The sequence below is a fragment of the Lissotriton vulgaris genome, chromosome 2_1, assembly GCF_964263255.1.
Source record: "Lissotriton vulgaris chromosome 2_1, aLisVul1.2, whole genome shotgun sequence".
Lineage (NCBI taxonomy): Eukaryota > Metazoa > Chordata > Amphibia > Caudata > Salamandridae > Lissotriton > Lissotriton vulgaris.
In genome coordinates, this window is record NC_141687.1 from 1,857,912,550 (window position 1) to 1,857,932,657 (window position 20,108).

The 20,108-nt window shown below is 47.1% G+C and overlaps 1 protein-coding gene across 1 annotated transcript in view; it reads right to left on the reverse strand.

Moving 5' to 3' along the window:
- Positions 1-20,108, reverse strand: part of UBAP1L (ubiquitin associated protein 1 like) — a 108,399-nt gene that overhangs the window by 17,171 nt on the left and 71,120 nt on the right. The gene's annotated exons all lie outside the window — the stretch shown is intronic.

Consider the following 20,108-nt stretch of genomic DNA (forward strand, 5'->3'; position numbering starts at 1 on the left):
GAGCAGGGCTACCTCAAACAGTGTCCTTACTTGGCCTAACGTTGAGTGGGGAGCCCCGGGTCGTGCACTTGGTGACAGTAGTGCAGGAATGGGACTCCGGCTTCCAACATTTACAAATTCTATATCTACATTAATTCTGAGGAATTTGTCGGTCGCTTACCAGAACAACGGTTAGGCGATAACGCAGTGAACCAGAGCGTGCGGTGCGTATCACACTAGCGTGCAACAATCCAAGCCGTGGAGTTGGACTGAGTCTCTCTCGTTCTGATTTACACGGTATTCAGGGAGACGGACGTCGAAGACGGCTTCTTGACTGCGCATGCAGATGAATTTGTTTACGCTCAACTGGGCGAGCAAGTACGTTTAAGTAGGATTTTCCCCTGGATCAGAGCAGGACCGCCAATAAAAATAAGTAAGGACAGAGGTACGTTTAGGTGAAGCTCGGCGGCCATTTTAGAAGTTTGGGAAACCTCTGGTTCACTAAGGCTTTGTTACGTATTGACAGCTCAGATTTATCAGTTACACATTAACTGGTTTCCAGAGCTTGTCAGTTTCTCATCGATCTCAAAGAATAGTTAATAGGTGTTATCCTACTAATTTTCCTTCTTTCATGTTTTTTATTTTAAAAGTGTTCAAGTGTGTGTGGTGTTTTTTTAAATGATTGAGGGAAGCACTTCAGATACCCCTCACCTTACTTCTGGAGGATAAATTAAAGGAAATGTTAGAGATATTCTCGCATGATTTGGATCCAAAAATAGATAGAATATTTGTTGCAGGAAAAAAGGGTTACAACTGAACAGGAAAGATATTGGTCAGCTGGTGAAGGGTCCCAGATACAAATAGGAGGTAAGGCAAACAGAAAGCGTAAAAACATAGATTATTCTGTTTAACAACATAAAAGAGCAAAATGTAACAATTCTAAAAATAAGATTTCAGTACGAATGAAAATTGGTGGTGTTGCGGACACACAAGGGGACCAACGCAGGTAAATGTAAGGGAAAATTGACAGCACACAAACATATGGTTGTATATTCTGATGACTACTCGCGGAGTGCAGAAATGTAGTTAAGCTGCTCAATGAATTTTAACTCCGACAACGAGGAAGAAGTAGTGACACAGAAACCAGATACTGAAAAAAGTGGCGATGAGCCAGAAGGGGCGTTACTCGACTGCCCTTGGGAGATTCAGGTTTGATCCCATGCTAATTAAACATCCACTTTCTCCTGTATGAACATCAGCTGCTCATGTTGCACAATATGTGCAGATTTGGTTAAGGAGGCAAATCACTAAAGACGTTCAATTACATCTCATGTTAAAGTGCCCTAGGCCTACGTTGGCCAATAAAGTAATATTCAGAAAAAGGAGGGACAGGGGCTTGGTAGGTCCAGCATACCTCTGTGCTTGCCATATTTACATATGGCAAGCACAGAGGTATGCGGTTCCTAAGGAGGGCAGGGAAAGGAAGGGGAAGAGGGAGAAAAGAAGCTGGGTTTTCCTCGTGTAGAAGGGGAACTGAGAGTGGAATAGCTCCAATAAGGAGCAAGGGCCCTCACACACCCAAAGGGGTGTCATGCTTCAAAGGGCAGCTCCTTGTTAGGCCGGTGCTGCAATGCCCAATGGGCCCCACGGGGGGCTCTTTGCCGGAGGTCTTCTCTGGTTGCGGACGTGAAGCTGAAGAGTGGTGTTGGGGGGAAAAATCTCCCTAAGGATGCTAGCGCAGGTTATAGGTCTGTTGTCAGCTTCAATCAAGACTATTTTTCCAGGACCTTTGAATTATCGTGCTCTCCAGAGGCTGAAGAGCGAGCATCTACGACAGGGGTTGAAATATTCAGAAGAGGTGACTCTTTCAGATGAAGCTAAGGAGGAACTTGGCTGGTGGTTAAAAAATATTGAGGTGTGGAATTGGAGAGCCATTTTTGGAACAACACTAGACCTCATTATAGAATTAGATGAGACTCTGACAGGTTGGGAGGCAGCTTGTGGCGAGACATCTACAGGAGATATGTGGTCAGAGAGAAAGAAGTCTTTACACATAAATTGTTTGGAACTTTTGGCAGGTTCATTTGCGATAAAAAGTTTTATAAAGGACAATGTGAAATGTTCAATTGTGTTGAGAATGGGCAATGTGTTTGCTGTGAGATATGTGAACAAGTTAGGCGATCCAAAGTCAAAGGAATTGGCAGTTCTGGCCAAGGTGTTTTGGGAATATTGTTTGGGACAGAACATTGTGGGACAGGCGGAACATATCCCAGGTTTGAACAATTCAGAGGCCGATTGGCACTCAATGAATCACAAAGACTCAAGCAACTGGAGTCTAGACAGAGCAGAATTCTTGAAATTGATGGGAATTTGGGGCCCTTGTCAGGTAGATCTGTTTGCGGACAGGTTGAATACCCAGTTGAAGATGTTTTACAGGTGGCGGCAAGATGCAGTCTGCGGGGATAGATGATTTGAATGAATGAATGAAAGGATTCTTGTTTAGCGCATGGCTACCCGGAGGCATCCCAGCGCTTGCAGCTACGAAAAGAGGAGGTTGAAGAAGGACAAGGTCAGATATCGTTATTTTGTAGGGAAGAGCCAAGTTTTTAATTTCTTACGAAAGGAAAGATGGTTGGGCTCCTGTCGAAGCGGGAGGGGCATGGAGTTCCACAACCTTGAGGTGTTGTAGGAGAAGAGGCGACCACCCGTACGAGCCTTATTGATTCTGCTGACTTGTGCCAGGTTAAGTTCGTTGGAACTGAGGTTTCTGGGGGTTCTGTGTGGTTTAATCAGATTGGCAAGAATGGGGGGGCCTTTACCCTGATTTCAGACAGGACTGGAGGGATCTGAAGGGCTATGCTTTTCCGCTCGAGTAACTATGATAACTCGAGTTGCTATGATAGTCCGCAGAGGGAAGGAGACGGTATTGCTGGTAACACCACTGTGAAAGTGTGGTACCCTATTTTGCTAAAAATTATGATAGATTATCCAATTCCTCTCCTTATGTTTCCAGGGATTTTAAGGGGACCAACAGGGAAACTACACAATCTGATGTTAGAGAGACAGTTTAGACTGACGGCATGGAGAATTTCAAGAGAGTATGGGAAGTGTCAGGACTTTCACAAGCGGCATCAAATCTTATCAAGGAATCCTGGGCGCATGAAACACGTAAAATTAATACAATGGCATGGAAAAATGGATTTGCTGGAGTATGGAGAAAGGTTTTGATCCAGTTTCAGTGGATATCGTGTAGGTAGTGAACTATTTGTCTGAGCGGTTTGTAAGAGGGTTGTCCTATAGGACAATTAATGTTCACTGATCAGCAATTGCCGCAGGTCATGGTCTTATAAATGGCATTTCTGCAGGGCGGGATGTCTTGGTGAAAAGACTCATGAGAAGTCTAAGGATATCAAAACCATCGGTTTCAAGATAACTCTGTTTGGGATGTGACAACAGTATTGAGGTATTTAGATGGATTAGGGACTAACAATTTATTAGGCCTAAAGTTATCAGTCTTATTATGCCTAATCTTCTTTAAAAGAGTATCAGACGTTAAGGCATTAGAGGTGTCAATTAGGATATTCTCCCCCGAGGGTGTGTGTTTTTATTTCAACAAAAGTACTTTGATGATCATAAAAACTAATGTGTGGTGCGTTGAGGGAGAGAGTATGAAGAAACAACTCTACATTTGAAACCGTCAGATGTGAAACAATTGTTGATCTCTTATAGAACTCCTGACAGGGGTGTGTCTTCTCCAACTAGTGAGATGGGTCAAAGAGGTGAAAAGAAATTCAGGAGTGGGTGGGAGTTTGTTTGGAGAACATGCTGTGCGAGGTGCATCTGCTTCACAAGCATTTATGTTAGGGGTGCATGACAGGATATGTTAAGATATGCTGATTGGTCAAACAATACAAAATTTCACAAATAATCTTTAAAGTTTGTTAAAAAGCTTTGAATTTGCAATAATGTTAGCCTCCGGTCTTGACATAAAATGTAGATTTTTCCCCAGCTTTGATGGTCAGAAAATCTGGATTTTATTAAAGACAAGGAGCTTAATATTATTCCCAACATACACCCAACCCAGTTTATTCATGTGTTTAGATTATTTTGTAGGCTGTGTCAACAAGAAATAGAGAGGAGGAGGAGGAGCGAAAGCACCAATGATGCGGTGGTGTTGACTTGTTGAAGATTATGAACTTGGTTTTGGTTATTCGTTGTTTTGGAGAAATTTGGAATACGTGGTTATGATAATCTCAGATGTTTAAAGATAAGAAAAAAGAAGGATGAGGTTGGAAGTTTCTGGCTTTTTATTGAAAAATAATTCTTAGTTGAAGGTGGCAGAGCGGCAGTATTAAAAGGAAGATTGCAATAATATTAGCCTCTGTGTCTTTAATAAAATCCAGATTTTCTGAACATCAAAGCTTGGGAAAATCTACATTTCAGCAGCATTGTGTAACAAAGCAACAAGCGTGCATCGTCACGCTGTGCACGGCGTCCACAATGGCAATATTACTTTGGGCAACCTTGTACCGGGACTTAAGTTGCACAATTACACTAGCCCTGCGTCCCCAACAACTTTACAAAACATCGATTGAAATCCACACACTAATAGCTACTTGCACTATTTAACTTTGACTTTCAATTCTTCAAGCATGTACGCATGTGTATATATGCGTGGCAGCCATATTAAATTGGGCACTTTAATTAATCTGCATCCAGCATGTTAATTTGGGCTCAAGTTGTCAGCGGTCACTAAAGCACATTTCTTGAAATCAAGAAGCGTCCGTTTTTGTGTGGGCTAAGAGTTCAAGGCCCTGTTTGCTTGGACACCATATTTTTTGGCACCAGAAGCAGCCATTTTTGTATGGACTCTGTCCTTTCTCTTGGATGTTTTAACTGGACAACATGAAGCCAGATCAATGCATGGATTTTTAAGATGTTCATCCCTACTGTAGCCTTTATTCTTTAAACAATCAGGAGTTCCATTTTTATTATCATTTCCTCAGGAACCTGTTCTTTGCTGGTCAAAGTGGAAGCAGGTTTTTATCCACTATGACAAGGTGTGTGGCATGTCTGAGTGCTCAACATAAAACCTCTCTTGATGCACTGCTTGGACATAGAGGGGCAAGAAGTGTAGGAGCATATTTCAGACTGGAGTGAGCCAGATTCATCAGACCTTTGCATTAGTTTCCCAAAGTGATACCGCTGTAGCATTTTACTTTTTGTGGGGAAGATTTTGTAAGTCCAATCTTTTCTTGCAACTTTAAAATTCTTTTAAGTCTGATGAGTGTGCGGCATCAGGTAGTTAGAACCCTCTGCATGCGCCTAGTACTGTCGCTAGGTGAACACGGGTTCTGAAAATGTGGTGATTCAAACGGAAGGAGTTGGTGAGGTGATTCCTGTAACCTGAAATAAGTAAGGATTTAACTAAGAACATTGTTTAGTTTATTTTATTTTTAGTGTTTTCTATGGCCCGAACAAGACCCTGAACAGGGTATCAGGGCACTTCACAGTACAGAGCAAAGAGTTCTAGACAGTTTAGTAGGGTCCTACATATAGATATATGGCATATATGATGGGTGGATAGGTACAATTTAATAACAAGCATTGAACATGCAATAGGTCTCGCCTTTTATTAAGTTAAAACCATTTGCTTTGCTATACAATACCATTAGCAAAGCAAATGGCTTTAACTTAATCAAAGGCGAGACCTATTGCATTTTCAATGCACTCGGTCTCGCATTTGTGAGAGTTTAGGTTATTGGCATTGTAAATGATAATGCCTTTTATTCATGTTTTAAAAACCAACACATAAAAAGCATTGTCCTTTACAATGCCAAGAGTTCAAACTGTTGCAAATGTGAGACCTATAACATAGCAAATGCTTGTTTATGCATCCCTGTAATCTAGGACTACAAGGACACGTTAAAGAAAGCCCTCCCAGGGGAGCATCAAAAACTCATTAGGAACAGAATACAACCATAAAATATAGAGCAGCAGACCCAGAGCCCCTGGACCTCTGCCCGCCCCTTCACCATCCATGCTGTAAACATGGAATTCAGCGCTAGCTGACACCAGAAAGTACGATTTCGTTCTAAAATGGAGCATGTCTCACAAGATTCTGACACAGTTGCAATAACAAAAAATATATATAAACATAGAAACCGAGAGTCAACAAAGGAAGGTGTAAAGGTGACATTTTCCAGTTAACTGTGCCACTGTTCGCTGTGCTTTGAAGGAAACGGTTTTTCTGAAACATCAACAAAAAGCATCTGATATAAAAAAATAAAATAAACATAATATGTAACATGTTACAAGGCCCGTTAACAACACTCATTCATCCAGTGTCGTAAATAAAAAATGCACTGAAATGGGGGTTATGATGGATACAAACTGAGCACTCTCAGGGTACAATTTCACATCTGCCAAGTGGACTAATGGCAAGTGTGACATCTTTTTTTTTTTTTTTTTTTTTTTTTTTTTGCGCAAGACCTTTATTGAAAATCAAGCAGTTGACACAGCATGAGCCTACAACCCTGGGGCCGGCTCGCTACGTTTATTCCATTAACCAACATTGTGAGCGAATGTTACATATGTCGCAGAAAACTGCAGATTATCGTATGTATGGCTAATAGCTGGTATTAGAACTGAGTCTCACTTTTTCTCTTTTAATAACAAGAACAATGGAACAACATACCCCAATTCAGACCGTACAGTGTAACCTTAGTGTACTACCTAGCAGTTGTGTTGACACACTTAGGTTCCCCCTCTTCCCGCCGTCATCCCACACCCGTCCCATTAGCACTCATGCAGTCATGCAACCCGTTCAGTCCATGGGTGGAAGTTCCTCATCATCCTGCAGGGAGGTCAGATAATCCTCCAGATAAACCCACATATTTTTTGGTCGCGACTTAGCTGGTAACAATTCTTCATAAGTTTGTAACTTGTCACGACAGGTGGACATGTCATGCAACCATGTTTTTAACTTCGGCACTTTGCGACTGTGCCAGCATTGCGCCACTTGTCTCTTAGCCAATAAGAGTGCTATCGCACAGAACTTCCTCTTCAAGGCCCTGAACTGCGGTACTATCCCCAGTAAGCAGACTTTGGGTGTACAGTGTACCTCCTCCTCCAGCATAACAGATAAAGTGGCAGTTACCTCCCCCCAGTATCCTTCCACCTTTGCGCAGCCCCACGCCAAATGTGCAAAGCCCGCACCTTCCTGGTTACACCTTTTACATCTGTCCTCCTCCTGAAACCCAAATTTAAACAATTTCGCTGGTGTGTAATACACTTGATGGAGGAATTTAAAGTGAATTATCCTCAGATTACCATTTGGTGTAAGTATCTGTGTCAGGGCGCATGCGCTAGCCCATTCTTCATCAGACAATGGTGTGTCAAGTAGTGTATCCCACCGCCCCTTCGCCTTCAACTCCATTCCGTCTAGTTCAGATTGTGCGGCTGAATACCGTCTAGACACCAGGTGTGACAAATCATTAGTTGTGATTAACAGTTGCAATGGTGCAAGGCATTCCGGCTCCGAAGGGAACGTAGGGTAGTGCTCCCTCAGGGCTCTAGTGAGTCTGAAATACGTGAAGCAAAACATGGATGTTTGGTTATGAACATAACCCAGTTTGTCTAGGCCCACGAACTCGCCATCTTGGAACACGTCTCCCATCCTATCAATACCGGCTCTGGTCAGTAGAGACATTCCGACGCTTTCCCCAGTTACCGAGAGCTCCTGATGATGGTGTAGCATCATGGCTGGTGCATATAGTGGGGTCTTGTGTGCTAGGTGCCCTAATCTATGCCAGGCTTTGACAGTAGCATCCACCGTGTTGATATCTCTAGCATGCAACGGGGGGGCGGGTGTGTGAGATTATTGCTGTGAGTGGAATAGGGTGTGCGTCGCTCTCCTCTATAGCGGTGTGAGTGAGGTATGGAACTGCGTGATACCAATACGCCGCGTATTGTGCCTGCGCGCACAGGTAGTACAGGAGGAAATCAGGTACCCCTAGACCGCCCCGTGCAAGTGGAAGTGTCAGACTCCGCAGATCCACACGGGCCTGTTTACCCGCCCAAATCAAGGTCCGCACCAGGGAGTTTATGTGACGGAAGACAGCCTGCGGCGGAGTGATTGGAATGTTGTTAAACAGGTATAGTAGCTTGGGCAGTATGTTCATTTTGACAATCGCTATCCTGTCTGCCAGTGAAAGGGGCAGATGTATCCAACGTTTTACACTGTCCTCCAGTTTCGACAGTACCACCCCGTAGTTTGCCCTAAGCACCTCATCCGGATCTCTGTGGTACATGACCCCTAGGTATCTGATAGGGTCCTGTTGCCACCCCAGCGGAAAGTCCACCACAAATGTAGAAGTGGTGTCCGTAAGGGGTATTATAGAGGATTTGGACCAATTTATGGCCAGACCCGAATGTCCCCCGAACCTGATGTATTCCCTGAGTATGGCGTTCAAGTGAGTCTCCGGGTCCCGGACGTACAGTAACATGTCGTCCGCATATAATGATATGTGAAGCGGCCTGGCTATGAAGTGCAGTGCCGATTCCTTGTAGTTCTGCCGTATCAGACATGCCAGAGGTTCTAGTGCTAACGCAAATAATAGCGGCGAGAGTGGGCAGCCTTGCCGCGTCCCTCGCTCAATTGCAAATTGATCCGAAATATACCCATTGATTCTGACCCTGGCACGTGGTTGCGTGTAAAGCAGGGTGACCCATTGCACAAAACGTTTAGGGAACCCCATTCTATTGAGGACAGTGATCATATACCGCCATTCAATGGAGTCAAACGCCTTCGCCGCGTCTAACATGACCGCTACAGCTTTGACTGAAGGTTGCAGATAGTGTGATAGTGCAAATAGAGTCCTGGTGTTATGTGCTGTCGATCTTGAGGGCACAAAGCCTGACTGGTCCGGCAGTACCAGACTGGTCATCAGTGGTGACAGCCGCTTGGCTATAAGCTTCGCAAGAATTTTCGAGTCTACGTTTATTAAAGATAGTGGTCGGTACGAGTCACATTCCTCCGGGTCTTTAGATGGTTTCAGGAGAGCGATAATCATGGCTTCGCGTAACGTGGGGGGGAGCATTCCTTTCTCAAAGGAGGTGCCATACATATCCACTAAGTGCGGCGCTAGGACGTATGCATATTGTTTGTAAAATTCCGGGGTGAACCCATCCGGGCCAGGTGCCTTGCCATTTGGAAGTGAGCCTATGATCTCTGTAACCTCATCCGCCGTGATAGGCCTCGCTAAGTACTCCCTGTGCGCATCTGACAGCCACCCTATCGCTACATCGTGCAGGTATTCATAGGTGTCATCTGCCGGGGCAGTGGGCTGGGACTTGTATAGGGATCCAAATGAATTAACAAAGCATTTCAGTATGTCAGTAGCATGGGTTTGTGTGTCTCCCTCCCGGTTCTTCACCCTAAGTATCGTTGTTGGGCCGCGACCTGTACATATCTTCCGAGCTAAGACAGCCCCCGGTCTACCTCCTTCCCCAAAGGCTCTAGCCACATGTGTGCGGTTCAAATATTTCATTTCGGAGTCTAGAAAGTCCTCGTGTTCTGTGTGTATTTCACGGAGTTTGGCCAGGTGCATGATATCCTGAGTGGACTCATATAGGGATTCCAGGTCTCTCATCTGCTGCTCACATCTGCGTATCTGAGCTCTAATATCCTTCAGAACCCCCACTGTGGTGCTAATACAGACCCCTCTAATCGTGGCCTTGAATGCCTCCCAGAGGATGCCAGGGTCATCAGTCGATGGGGCATTAAGGTCAAAGTAATCCTTAATCGCCTTCTTGATCGTGTCTGCGTAAACTGCATCACTTAGAGCATGCGCGTTAAAGCGCCACTGGAAGGGGGGAGGTGTGTATCTTGGAATGTCCAGCTGCAGGAGGACAGGATTGTGGTCAGATAGCGTGCGAGGGAGCACCTGTAGGTGTCTCACCCATAGTGCCAGGTCAGAGGAGCCCAGCCAGTAATCCAGCCTGGACCAGCTGTTGTGGGAAGCAGTAATGTGTGTGGCCCCAGGCGCGCCGGTGTTCCTCAATCTCCAAAGATCCTCTAGACCCAGATCTTTCATCATGTGTCCCACCATTGTGCGTGAGTGCTTGTGCTGTTCCACTGAGTTAGCTGAACGGTCCAAACCGTCACGTAGTGTCACGTTCCAATCACCACCACACAATATATGCGTGCTATTGTGTTTCTGCACGTGCCCCCATACCTCCCTGAAGAAATCCGGGGCGTCTGTGTTAGGACCGTACACATTCAGCAATGTCACCTTCTGCCCTCTCAATGTACCTGACACCATTAGAAATCTGCCTGAAGGGTCCTGTGTTACTGTGTGATTCACGAAACCCACCCCTCGTTTCACCAAAATGATCACCCCTCTAGAGTAAGAAGAGTATGAGGCCCTGAAAACCTCCTCCGCCCATCTTGACCCCAGCTGTGCATGCGAGTGCGGGGCCAGGTGAGACTCCTGTAGGAACGCTATGTCCACATTCCACCTTGACAGGCTGGCAAATATCTGCCGTATTTTACGTGGCTGTGAGAACCCTCTAATGTTCCATGTAAGAACGTTTAGACTGTGCCTACCCGCCTCCCTGGTCCCCATCAAAAGCCAATGACATAAGGCATGAGCGCCCACCACAAATCAATTGCATAGGGATTGTCAGTATCTCCCCTTTCGGTGCCCCAGTCGACACAGCAGTAGCTAGGACTAATTTGGAACCAGCACAAAAAGACATTACACATTCTGTCGGTCTAATAGTACAATCATACAACCCCCCCCCCCCTGAACCCACCCACTCCAGCAACCCCAACCTGCCGAAGCCAGTCCCATCCAGTGCACCAATCCATAACTCCCACAACCATAAATACAGTGCCCAGAACCAAACTCTTACTGGGTAATACCCTTGTAGAGGTCCGCCAGGGGCACAACTCTCCACCTGGTGTACAGGTGTGGGCGATGCTAAAGAAGCTGTATGAAACGCAGTTCAGGTGAATACTCGCCGCCCCCCCCCCCCATCCCCGGAACAACCAACAACAGAGCCACTGGCTCAGCAACATGTCTGGAACAGTGCGTCTCCAATGCAATTACATCAATTAATCAGCAAGGCACAGAATCCCTCGCCTCCCACCTGTACTGCTCACCACATAGAGTGCATCGGGGATCGCTTACAGTCAGTAATTGAGGCGTCCCATAGTTAAAGCATATTGAGCAGAGCACAGCAGACAAGGGGGCAGTCTCTTGCCACACGTGCACCAGCCTGCAGAGAGCAAACGCCACAGGGTAATAGTGTCTCTCAGTTGTGTATGCCAATATTGTTTTATGTAGCGTGCATGTGTCGTGATGCATTCACAATTCAAAGTTAGTAGTGATCCGCATCATCGAGCAGAAGCCTCTGAGCCCCAGCGGGACCTCTTCACCCAGACACACTGTGCATGTTGAACCAATCCCAAAACCGGTCAGACTGGAAAACAGTTTCAAGCAGGCTAGCCAAGTGCGGAGATTAAAGTCCATGCTAAAACGCATGATTTGGAACAGAACGGTACACTCACCAGTGGCAGACCATGAATCAACCCCTCACTGTTAGTCCGAGTCTCGTCGTTGTTCATTTTGCGAATTGTCTCTCATCTCCCGTTGCACCCTTTTGACAAATTCTTGTGCTGCTTTCGGTGACGGTAGTACTGTCGCTTTCTCTTTCCATACCACCCTGAGGCGCGCCGGATACATCATGGAATACACAATGTTCAAATCACGCAATTTGGCCTTCACTGCAGTGTATTCTTTCCGGGCCTGCTGGACCGCAACTGTGTGGTCCGGATAAAATTCCAAGGAGTTCCCTTGATGCTGGATCTTCCCTTTCTCTCTTGCTAGCCGAAGGATCGTATCCCTGTCGCGGTAGTTGAGGATTCGCGCCACAATCGGTCTCGGCGTGGCGCCGGGCGGTGGTTTCGGGGCCAGTGACCTATGTGCACGCTCCACGATGAAGAGGGGCGATAGGGCCTCAGCTCCGAACAGGTCTTTGCACAGTGTTTCCACGTAGGTTTCCATGCGGCCTGTGTTGGTGGACTCCGGCAGGCCCGTGATCCGTACGTTGTTGCGCCTCGAGCGCGCTTCTAAATCCTCCTCCTTCGCCCTGATCACCTCCAGGAGCCGTTCCATATCTGCGCATTTTGAGGTGGAGGCCCGCGCCTCATCTTCAACCGCGGATATGCGTGTTTCGGCCTCATCTAGTCTCTCTCCATGCTTTTCTTGTCGTGCTGCCATGGTATCCATTCTGCAAGTTAAGTTGTCCAACTTGCCATTAATATCCTGTAGGTTCGATTGTATCGCTAGCAGGATCTTTTCAATGTTGTTATTGGGCGCCTGTCCTGCCTCTTCCTCCAGCACCCCGTCAGTGGATTTCTGCGTTTTTTTCGCCTCAAAGGGCAGCTTCTGTTGGTGTTTGTCTGGCTTGCCCATGCTTGCGGGTGGGGAGACCGCCTTCCTGCACGTGGACCCCGATGCCCTCGTATGCCTGGTCGCTGACGCCGTGGTGAACCCCACCCTTGGGGTGACCGCCGCCTAAAAGATCGTCACAGCGCTAAATGCACCGGGTGAGGGTGACACTTTCCTGGGCGCGAGGCGATGTGACCGAAGGCTGGCTGTATGCTGACTTCACCGCCGTCCAACAAGCCCCCTCCACTTAGTTGACTTGTGGTCCCTCAGTCGTGCAGATAAAGTGACCCAGTGTGGCAGCTCGCTGTGCAGAGGATATCTCGGGCCTCCCTGACCCCACAGGTGGCGTGTCGTCGCAATATGGCCTGCACACTCCCTCCACACGCAGTGTCAGTCAGGCAGCCATCACAGCAGGTGTGTCGCTTCTGCAGGCCCAACGTATGCCAGGTTTCCGTCTCTCTTTACAGCCTCAGCGGGCCTTCAATTCCGGGGCCTGCGAGCGTCTGACCAAGAGGGGCGGCCACGCACGAGGTCGCCAGAAAGCTCCCGTTACTCACATCAGCCACCAATCCTGGCGCCACAACATGAAGGCACCGGCTCTCATGGGCTGATGGGGCAGGGCAGCGGCGGCCACAGGTCCCTGATGTATGGGCGAGCCCACGCTGATCTTCAGGCAGCACCGACAAGCGCAGTCTGTCCGCTGCTCACAACGCTCGCCGCCATTAGCCAATACCACCTACCCTGTAGGAGCGTGTGTATGCCTCCCTCTCCGCTCGCGCTCAGCACTGCCCTCCATGCTGGGCGCACAGCAGCTCGCTGGTCTCTCCTCCGCTGTATCGGGCTACCGCCAGTGTCTCGGCACAGCCACCGGATCAGGAGACTAGTCGGTTATGCCCGCGTTTTTCGAGCCGCGGCCGCCATCTTGTCAGGCAGTACCCCCAGCGCCTGAACGTGGGTCCCTGGCGCACCGCAGCGCGACAATTTTGATGCAGGGGCAGCGGAGAGGCCAGTCCTCAGAACCCGACCTCCGCTACGTTTCTGCGCTCCTGAACGGTAGATTGGTGACTGTTTTCTGCCAGGCTGCTGTGCGTACGTCCCAACGCGGCGGCCATCTTGTCAGGCGTCCGGACCTCTCGCCCTGTTCATCCGCAAATTGTGGGGCAATCTCTGTCTGCCGGGGGCCGTTCCTCACTGCGTTACGTGCTCCAGCATTTCATACACCTGTTTAGGCGTCCGGGGGGTCGGTGGCTGGGGTGAGATCGGCGATATCCACCATAGTTGTCGATCGCCCGGCGGAGCTGCTTCTCAGGCAGCCATGTCGCCGTGCGCCCCCTAGCGCCTTAAGTGTGACATCTTAAACTAATATTTTAAACCAACAGCACTTCGTGCGCATTTAATTTAACTATCAAGACTGCAAGTTTCAGAACTTTGTTAGAATTCCAGAACTATCACAAGACAGGCCTTGGAAGCTTGGCAAAGTCACTACTTTTCAACATCTATATGACCCCACTGATCTTCCTGGCCGAAGAACTGGGTGCCAAGATTATGGCCTACGCTGACCACACCCAGCTTTTGTTTACCTGGGACGACTCAGATGTATGCACTGATACGGCGCAAAGATGGCCAGCACCCGTGTTTACATGGCTCGCTCAGGCTAAATTAAAATGTAATGAGGGGAAATCAGAAATCATACTATATGGGCAATTTCGCCCTCGTTTTACAGAAGCTTTGTGGCCCTCTGATTTCCCCCGACCTCTATCCGAGGGTGGCCCGGCCAAGAATCTAGGTATTTGGTTTGGAGCAGACCTTAGGTTCGCGGAGCACATCCAGAGACTCACGGGCGTCTGCTTCGGGACTCTCAAGTCCTTAGGCAGATTCTTTCCCTTGCTCCCTCAGCCGGCCAAGGAGATGGTCGCTCGGGCACTCATTCTATCCCGCCTGGATTATGCCAATGCACTCTTTCTTGGCATCCCGGCATATCTGGTAAATAAATTACAAATTATCCAGAATGCTGCGGCCAGACTTCTTCTCGGCATTTCTAAGAGAACCAGTATCAGATCACAAATGTGCGCTCTCCATTGGCTGCCGGTGACCCAGAGGGTACAGTTTAAGGCGCTTGTCTTAGCACACAGAGCCTTACACGACTCTGGTACCTCCTATATTAGGAAAAGAGTGGCCTTCTACACTCCTCGTCGATCCCTAAGGTCGGCTGCCCATCGACTGATGGCAACCCCTCATTTCCGTTGGGCTAGGATGGGTGGCCAGTCTCTTTCAGTTAAAGTAGCCATTCTCTGGAATGCCCTCCCTATAGCGTTGCGCCACACTCAGGACGTAAGATGCTTTAAGAAGCTCCTCAAAACTCACCTTTTTAAGTAGGCCTACTAATCCATTTTTCTTGCCATCTGTTGGATACCCATCGCGCCAGGATACTCAAGAGTAGTTGTGCGCGCTACAAATTCCCATATAACATAACATAAATTAACAAATCTCGCCACACAGATATCTAGGTTCAACAGATGTCTATATTCCCACATGTGGTGGAGCCCAATTGACCTTCAGAAAGACACTAGAGTAGCGTGAAAGTAAGATAAAACAGGCCGTAATTTTCTACACAGACACTACCACTGTGAAGTGTCATGTGAAATGTTTTACACATCCCCGTGGCCTTAACACCTTAATTCCAGTCCTTGTCTTACATCGGACAACCTATGCGCTCTATGAACTGTGATCTTACTTTGCTTTCAATCAATCAGGTGGAATAATACTCCTGATATAAACGACATCCAATAGAAAAGCACATGACTGGCAAAGTGGAATTTTGAAGGAACAGGGTAAGGGATGCTTACCCAGCCGTCCAGTATTTTAATGGGCTACACAATGCACCCATTCATCAGTGCTTTTCCCACTCGCCACCCCTGTCCGGACTCCCCTCCTTCCGATAATACTATCCCTGCCGAGCAGCAACTCTGAGTAATTTTCTAAGTTGTAACTTCTCCATGGTGAAAGAAGTTTACCAGTAAGCCGCGGCCGAGCAGCAACTCTGTGTAATTTTTTGCTTTGTAACTCCTCCATGGTGATAGACGTTTACAAGTAAACCGCTAATTTGAAGACCAGTGTTTTTGAAGAAGGATTACTATGGTTAAGAATGGACTTTCTAAGATGATTTTGGTGAGCCTCAGCACAAATGAAAGGTGTGCTCACCATGTTAAAACTGCAGCACTTTGGGTGCTTTAAAAAAAAAAAAAAACATTTGTCTGTAAGCCTGAATATAGCGAGCCACCAATAAAGAATGGTTCAGCTGGTTAAATTAAACATTTTTAAACCGGTTAAATATTTTTTTTTAAAACAGCTGCAGGAGCACGTCGTACCTGCAGTGAGAGTAGCTCAGTAAGAAAAGAAATAGTGCTTAGCGGCTAATTAGGAGACACCGTCTCCGACCGACAGTAAAAGATGCAATCCCCTTGGGCGGGGCCAAAAGCGGACAGGGTGGTAACCAAGAGGGACTCAAAAGCCTCCTGGACAATCATAATACCCAGTTTTGCATAATTGGGGACGCAAAATGACGCACACCAATCCAATGCAAAACACAGGCGGAGCAGAAAGCAGGATTCTGGAATCGTATGGATTCCAAGAAGCCCTCGCATGGGGAGAACAGCACATGCGCGCTGCTAACGGCAGGCGAGACCTAAGAACATAGTAAGTAAAAATTAGATGTTAAGTTCAGCGCATTAGGACATTTTCAAGTACAAAACTAATCATTTTTAGCGAGGATGTCCTCATAAGGTATAATAGAGACAAGTTTTATAGCGGATAGATTCATAGCAAGCAAAAATGTTATCGGAAGTAGAGCTTCCTCCAGGAGTCAGATCTTGATGTAGCCAAGATAGGGAGAGTCACTCCATGAGAGCAGCAAGTCGAAATATTATCTGTTAGAGATTATAGAGCCAAGATGAGTAATAACTGCTGAGGATTTAAAGGAGGAATTTGCTCAAAAGAAAGGACTTAGCTTCCTTTTTAAATACTGCCATGGATGAGAATCTTCTGATGCTTAGAGGGAGAGAGTTCCAGATTCTTGGTAGAGCTCCAGAGTATGCTCTATCATATGTTTTTTTCTAGCTGATGAATGAAGGTTTCAGGAGAAGATTGCCGGAGCACCTAGAGAGTCTGCTTCCTCCAGATATCGTAGGTTTCTGGGCTCGATACTGGGGAGTTTTGTGGTGTAAAGCTTTGTGTGTGATGCAGGCCAGCTTTAGTTGTAAAAAACACAGTTGATGGACAGAATGCAGAACAATGTCTTACATTCACCCCAGTACAAAGATCTAGGCCTAAATCCATCGTTTTTTTGCACTCCACACCACCCTAGGTCAGGCACTGGCTATATGCAAATCAGCCTTGACCCTGTGCCTCATGGGAACAGTCCAGCCCGAACTACCAAGCCATGTCTGTCCTAGACCGGAATCAAGCATCCAAGGACCGGTTTCTGGCTATCAGCCTTCTATAGCCTGGATAGCTTGACTCTAGTGATGTGGAGAGCCTGGGACTCATTTCTGAGCATACCCAGCCCACTCGGGGTGAAAATTGCGAAAAACACAGTTGATGGACAGAATGCAGAACAATGTCTTACATTCACCCCAGTACAAAGATCTGGGCCTAAATCCACCGTTTTTTTGCACTCCACACCACCCTAGGTCAGACACTGGCTATATGCAAATCAGCCTTGACCCTGTGCCTCATGGGAACAGTCGAGCCCGAACTACCAAGCCATGTCTTTCCTAGACCGGAATCAAGCATCCAAGGACCGGTTTCTGGCTATCAGCCTTCTTCAGCCTGGATAGCTTGACTCTAGTGATGTGGAGAGCCTGGGACTCACGTCTGAGCATACCCAGCCCACTCTGGGTGAAAATTGCAAAAAACACAGTTGATGGACAGATTGCAGAACAATGTCTTACATTCACCCCAGTACAAAGATCTGGGCCTAAATCCATCGTTCTTTTGCACTCCATACCACCCTAGGTCAGACACTGGCTATATGCAAATCAGCCTTGACCCTGTGCCTCATGGGAACAGTCCAGCCCGAACTACCAAGCCATGTCTTTCCTAGACCGGAATCAAGCATCCAAGGACCGGTTTCTGGCTATCAGCCTTCTTCAGCCTGGATAGCTTGACTCCAGTGATGTGGAGGGCCTGGGGCTCATGTCTGAGCATACCTAGCCCACTCTGGGTGAAAATTGCAAAAAACACAGTTGATGGACAGATTGCAGAACAATGTCTTACATTCAACCCAGTACAAAGATCTGGGCCTAAATCCATCGTTCTTTTGCACTCCATACCACCCTAGGTCAGACACTGGCTATATGCAAATCAGCCTTGACCCTGTGCCTCATGGGAACAGTCCAGCCCGAACTACCAAGCCATGTCTTTCCTAGACCGGAATCAAGCATCCAAGGACCGGTTTCTGGCTATCAGCCTTCTTCAGCCTGGATAGCTTGACTCCAGTGATGTGGAGGGCCTGGGGCTCATGTCTGAGCATACCCAGCCCACTCGGGGCGAAAATTGCAAAACACACAGTTGATGGACAGAATGCAGAACAATGTCTTACATTCACCCCAGTCCAAAGATCTGGAGCTAAATCCATTGTTTTTTTGCACTCCACACCGCCCTAGGTCAGACACTGGCTATATGCAAATCAGCCTTGACCCTCTGCCTCATGGGAACAGTCCAGCCCGAAATACCAAGCCATGTCTTTCCTAGACCAGAATCAAGCATCCATGTTTTTTGCAGCTTTAGTTGTATTCTCGCTTTGTAAGGCAGCCAGTTGAGCGCCTTCATGTGTGGCGTGATGTGGTCACATTTTCTAGAGCATGTTAAGAGTCTTGCGGCTGCCCTGAGATAGGCTTTTAAAGGGGCTGTTGAGATCTTGGGAAGACCAGATAGAGTTGTACATCCATATTCCAACCTCAAGATAACTAATGCCTGAACTGCAGTTTTGAGGTCCTGTTTTTCGATGAACAGTTTCATTTTTCTGAGATAGTGGAGGTGAAAGCGGGCATTTTTAGACAGCATGTTGATGTGTGTTTGCATATTTGGGCTCTTATCCAGCGCAATTCCAAGCAATTTGGTGGAGTCGACTAGGATCGGGGTACAGCAGTGATCAGCTTGGTCCAATCCTTTATCACCGAAGAGTGTTTTGGGGGGGGAGATTAGAAGGAATTCTGTTTTTTGAGAGTTTAACGTAAGGTAATTGATAGTTAGCCATTGGATGGTCTTTCATAAAGCTTGGTCCATCATCTTGATCTCTTCAAGGGATGTGATCTTGATTTACAATGTGTGTCATCCGCGTACATGTGGAAGGAGATATGTGCCTGCTGTAATAAATTACTTAGGGGTGCGATATGTGGTTAAATAGCAGTAGATAAAGTAATTGTGGAACTCCTAGTGGATTAGGGGATGGAAGAGATAGATTTTGGTTCACCATAAACTTTTGTGTACCTTATTGGCAATTTCAAACTGTTACGATATGAAGCCGGACGGAGATTGATTTACACATGGCAGGTGTCTATTTACGATGGCCCAGTGTGCGAAAACCAAAGTCTAGAATGCAGCCCAAGTGATTGACAGTAGTTGAGATTAATTGAATCACTGCTTCCATCAGCTTGTTGCAGCTGAAGAGGAAGAAGGCTGCGAAAACAGGGAGAACTATTTTATAGACAAAGTCCAATTCCATGACTGTCTGGCCACTTTCCTCAACCCACGTGTTGCTTGCCATTAAGCAGGGGCGGCTCCTCCGCTAAGGCAGGGAACCGTCGCCCCACTGCTTTTTGCAGTGTAAAAAAAGGAAAAATAAAGTGATAGTACCCAGAAGTTATTATCATTTTAGTTCTCCCCATTGCGTTGTCTTTGTGGGTTGGGGCTGCTCTCAGACCGGGGGAGGAGTGGTTTACACTCCCTTAAGTGCTTGGCCAGCCCTCTCGGGCCGCCCAAAACAGTCATGCACACATTTTGTGTTCTCCATGCAGGCTGCATTACTGCCCGCATGGAGAACATGCCCACCCCACCAGCCCCTGGCTGAGCGCCGTGTCATGGCGCTTATACCAACCACAATGCAGCATTCCAGTGTTGTGATTGGCTGCATGGAGCCAGAGAGCCTTGGAGATTCCTTCTTCCTGTTTCCCCAAGAAGCCAGGAATAAGACATAGGAGAGGCGGTGGCCGGCCTGCCAGGAGGTAAGAGATTTATTTTTTTAACCTATTCCCCTCCGCCCATTCCCCCAACCCTGTCCCACTGCTGCTAACGGGTAGCAGCCGCCGCTGCCACTAAGTCTGTGCTTTTGGAGAAAAGGATGCAGTCTGAGGGAGGAAACAAAAATAGAACGGCATTTAGGAGTACGTGGGTTGGTAGTAATAGGAGGATGGTGGGAATCTCTTGGATAGTTTGGAAAAGTCAATGACTGGTGTCGAATGTCCGTAAACGTCAGTAGCAGATAAAATAAAAACTGTTGTTCCTACTGTGAATTCACCTAGAACCATCTTGGTCATTTAATTCTAGACCTGTTTAAAGCATCAGGTGCAACAATGCAGTGCAGAAACTTAGAGTCACATGGTAAAACTCATAAGTGTCTTCAATTTCGAATAGTTCCCTAATTCAAACATTTCTGCAATTTACAATGAGATA